The sequence below is a fragment of the Sphaeramia orbicularis genome, chromosome 8, assembly GCF_902148855.1.
Source record: "Sphaeramia orbicularis chromosome 8, fSphaOr1.1, whole genome shotgun sequence".
In the NCBI taxonomy this organism is placed as follows: Eukaryota; Metazoa; Chordata; class Actinopteri; order Kurtiformes; family Apogonidae; genus Sphaeramia; species Sphaeramia orbicularis.
In genome coordinates this window covers 53,412,420-53,417,643 of record NC_043964.1, presented here as the reverse complement: position 1 = coordinate 53,417,643, position 5,224 = coordinate 53,412,420, and positions in this window count along the sequence as shown.

Genomic DNA, 5,224 nt, shown 5'->3' with positions numbered 1-5,224 from the left:
CGGATGGACGGCTCGACCAATCACAGACGAGAAAAGGGTCAAGGGGAGGTGTTAAGAGGCGTTCATGTGCTCTTTTAAAAGTCGTAATAATTTTGATCATCTTACAAGACAATGTAAAGTTAATTGTTCTGTTTTTTGTTTTTTTGTTTATTTTTTTTTACAGAATGTTAATATAGAATAGAATAGAATAGAATAGAACTTTATTGTCATTGTACATTGTACAACGACATTAAAAACTGCAATCCTAAATGGTACATTCACCTGACATTAAAAAAAAAACACAGACGCAGTCACATTCATATAATAAACAGATTAAGAAATAAAAACACACAGACACAATCACATTCTATTGCACTATCTTTTAGCAGAATTGAGTGCTTTTACTGCAGCGGGGTAGAAACTGTTTTTCAATCTATTTGTTCTGGCTTTGATGCTTCTGTACCGTCTGCCTGATGGCAGCAACTCAAACAGGCTGGGACCAGGATGGAGTGTGTGTTTTGCCACGTTTCCACTATGTGGAACTGGCTCGACTCGGCTCGACTCAGCTTTGCTCAACTCGACTCGGGTACCAGGTCCTATTCCTGGAGACTGTTTCCATTACAGGACACTACCAACTTTTCAGTACCTGGTCGTCATAGCGATGCAGTGCATTACTTCCACATCGTCTGCTCAGAGTTGCTGATAACCTCGCTCGTTGTGTGTTGTCTCGTCAAACTCATGCTGAATTTTTACATCTGAACCTCTTCAACAAACCATGGTGTAGTTTTACAGGCTGTCATCATGTGGATTAACCTACCACTGTATTTACTGTCAACTTCCACATCTGTTTTTGTAAAACAGCGGGTTGCAGAGACAACTCTCTGACCAATCAGTGGTCTGCAGTGTTTACACGTCACGTTTTAGCATCTGGTCCCCAGTCCTGGAACCTCGGCGGACATGATACCAAAAAACTAGTATCAGGTACCAGATTCCAGGTCCTTTTTCGTAATGGAAACACAAAAAGGCCGAGTCGAGTTGAGTCGAGTTCAAGGTTATAATAGTTTTGGATTTTTAATTATAGTTTAGTTTTAATTAGTTTTGACTTTTTTTTCTCTTATTCAGTTAGTTTTAATTAGTTTTTAGAGCAGGTTTGTTAGTTTTTATTAGTTATCGTTTTTTTCTGAATGCTTAGTTTTAGTTTAGTTTAGTTTAGTTTTAGTATTAGTTTTAGTTATTTCATATATTTTATCTTCCTCACCATCCTATTCAAAGAAATTAGTGAGGCGTGGATATGGGCTACCCTGGACACTTTATTTGGGGGTCGGGTTAGGGCGGCTCATGGACTGAGCAGAGACACAATGTACCGTACAATGTATAAATTCCCTATAGCAGGTTGAGGTGGGGTGCAATCCATACACAACGTCACTTACGTGAAACAATGCGAAGATGTGCAAAGCATGAGAGGAGATGCACAAAGCAGCCAGCAGTTAAAGCAGATAGAAACATATATAAACCAGCTAACCAGCAGTTAAACCAGATAGAAACATATATAACCAGCAGTTAAACCAGATAGAAACATATATAACCAGCAGTTAAACCAGATAGAAACATATATAACCAGCTAACCAGCAGTTAAAGCAGACAGAAACATATATAAACCACTTATAAACATATATAACCCAGTTCATCATCAGTAAACCACACCTTAGCAGATCTCTCATCTCTTAATCATCTCCAGTTCCATTATTAGCCAACTTTGCTTCATTTCAGTTCAGCTAGCTGTAGCTAGTAACATCAAACATTTTTGAACATTCTAACAGGTTCCATACCTCTGTAATTGGATTAGTTTTCATCCTCCTCTTTTCTCCTCTTCTAAACTGTGCAGTTCAGGCCTTGGAAGGCCTTTTCATGGTGATAAACTCTCCAGTTTTAACCTGGATGCTAGTTCAACACTGACTCTGACCTTTAGCTCTGCTCTGTCTCTGTCACTCACACGCACACACACGGTACGCCAAAAAAAAAAACAACAAAAAAAACAAAAAAAACCCGACCCATGTATCACTACAGTAAACCCCAGACAGGACTGTGCTGCTGTGTCCCAGCTTTAGTCTGTATGTTCCAGGTAGAGTGGGGACCAGAAGACGACTGGAAACCACCAGTGACCACACATGACAGACTGTGAAGTGTCCTATGGTGTCACCAGCTCAAACTGCTGGAGCCAAATAAATCAATTTCATATCAATCCGACATTGACAAAGACGAAAACGAAGGGAATTGTATCCATAATTTTTATACGTTTTAGTTAGTTTTGTAAGCTCACGATACAGTTTCAGTTAGTTATCGTTTTTTTTCTTTTAATTAGAGTTTTTATTAATTTCAGTTAACGAAAATGTTTTTTCAATTTTAGTTTTCGTCATTTCGTTCGTTTTCGTTAACGATAATAACCTTGGTCGAGTTGAGTCGAGCCGATACCACGTAGTGGAAACGCTGGCACAAGATACTGTTTTGAGCCCTTCTGAGGCAGCGGGGACTGTGCAGTTCCTCCAGCGTCGGGGGGGTGCAGCTGATGACTCTTTGGGCTGAGTTGATGACCCTCTGGAGGTCCTTCTTCTGGGCCGCGGGGCTGCTGCTGTACCAAACACAGATACAATCAGTCAGTCTGCTCTCAACAGAGCAGCAGTAAAAGGACACCAGCAGCCTCTGTGCCATGTTGTTTTTCCTGAGCACTCTCAGGAAGTAAAGTCTTTGCTGGGCCTTTGTCAGCAGCTTAATGGTGTTCACACCCCAGGTCAGGCCTTCCTTCAATGTGATCTCCCAGGAAGCAGAAGTCTGCCCTCCTCTCCACACAGTCCCTGTTGATGGTTAGTGGTATCATGTCTGTTTTGTTCTTCCTGAAGTCGATGATTAGCTCCTAGGTTTTGGATGTGTTGAGGAGCAGGTTGTTCTCCCTGCACCACACCGTCAGCTTCTCCACCTCGTCCCTGTAGGCGGACTCATCCCCCCCGAGATGAGCCCCACCACAGTGGTGTCATCAGCAAACTTGATGATGGAGTTGCTTTGGTGGGAGGGGGTGCAGTCGTGAGTAGGGGTTGCTTTGATTCTCCTGAATAGAGCAGAAATGTGTCAAACTGTTCATGCATGGACTCGTTCACAGTTCCCATTCAAATGTTCTTTCCTCTTTTCTGCCACAACACATTCCTGTTTAGTCTAAATTGAAAATTCTGAAACTTACAGCTGCCAAAGTTCAGTTGCACATCAAAAAGGCAATGTTTATGCCTTCATTTTTAATTTATTAATGTCTTATATTTTTGATGCTTACAAGAAATACGAAGTTGAAAGTAATTAAATTTTATTTATTTTTATTTGTGTTTTATTTATTTTTATTTGCATTTGCAATTGCCTCTGGAAATGTTTCTAGTCAACAAAATACATTTTGTTGCGTATGCACTATATGAATGTAAAACTGTTAATTATCCAAAAAAAAAAAAAAAAAAAAAGAAGAAAGAAACCAATTGGTCCTTCATTATTCAGTGAAATACCTTATTTCCTCTTGTGTATTTATAATTGCTCTTTAAATAAGCAAAAATAAGTTCTATCGGATTACTTGATTAATCAAAGGAATTTTCAGTAGAATACTGGAATACTAAAATATTCAATAGCTGCAGCCCTAGTTGTGAGTGTAGAGGGTGTAGACAAGGGGGCTCAGCATGGGAGGGGCTGAGTGCTGAGGATGTGTGGAGACACAATGAGCCAATGAAAATGTGGAGCACAGAATACAGCTGAGAAGTCCATGTCTTGTAAAAACCTCTGCATTCTGAATCAGTCTTTCTTTTTTTGGCCGTAGCTGACATCTTCATGGGCTGAAACTAACCAACAAACCAATCAGTGCAGAAGCCTTATGCTAAGTACACAAAATATGTGCAAAAAAGTGTTAATTTAGCCAATCCTTCAAAATAAAAGCGGTGATATTGTATTGGTTTCATCTATTACATATATATATATTTGCATTGACTTGCAGGTCTGTTCTACATGTTTGCTGGAGAAATGCCTGGTTAAATGTCAGAATGTGTGAAGATGTCAGTGTCAGATTCCTTCCAGATTAACTTTTTTTTTTTTTTTTTTTTTTTTTTTTGCATTATTCCCTGGAAATGACAAATCTTTCTTTTAAGCAGAATAAACCAGATAACCAGCTGGATCTGAGGAAAGTTGGTGATTTTTTTTTTTTTTTTTTTGCTTAAAAATCACAAACCGTCCATTATATTACAGTCCATCAACTAACAGACTAATCAGTTAATGTTTGCAGCTCTTATCCAAGTAAAATCCATCAGATATATAGCTGACAGAAGCCTCTTCTGCCAATAAAGGCTTGGACAGAGAAATAGCATTTGGCTCCAGTTTCTCCTCAGTCTAATCCTTTGACCCCTTCTACTGTGGAATACTCCTGCCAGACTACTCTATAGTTTCCTTTGTGACTCCTCCCTCTGGCCCCGCCTCTTCCCTTGATGATTGTCACTGGTATGCCTATCACTGTAGGATCCCCAGGAACAGAGTAGAGCTGAGGCAAAGTGTCCAGGTGCAGACCAAAGTGCATTTTATTCACATTAAGATAGAAAATATTTACAACAATAGACAGGGACAAAAGTTTAAAATGTGCAAAATGTGCAAAAAAAAAAAAAAAAAGACATCGCTACAGTTAAGTTCATGCAGCACTTCCTCTGAACAGTAGAGGAGAACAGCCCTTTATAAACAGGCCAGTCCACGGAGTGTGGACCAGGCAGGAGCACAGGCACGTTCACTTCAACTACTATTCATCCTTTAACCCTCAAATTTTGTGCTGATGTGTTGATACTGACTAAATTCTATACTGTCTGTATTCATTGGAATTACCTTAGGTTGTTTTTGAGCAAGGATTAGGTTTTAGCTCAGTTAGAAATAGGGAGTGTTTTTATAATAAATTGTACTGTTTTGCTTAACGTCTTGGGCCCCCGTTTATAAGCTACAGATAGCTTCTGGGGTTACCCTTATTACAAAATCATATCTTGCTGGAAATTAGGAATACAACTTGTATATATAGTTTAAATGATTTGTAAGTAAAATGTGAACTGTGAATTATCCTTGGGGTCCATTTGACCCCAGTCAGTGTTTATCATTCAAAAAATAATAGTTGATGGTTTGTTTGGGTTTTTTTGTTTCATATTTCATGACTTTTCCTATTTTGATGGAGACAAATGATTAAGCATAAAAT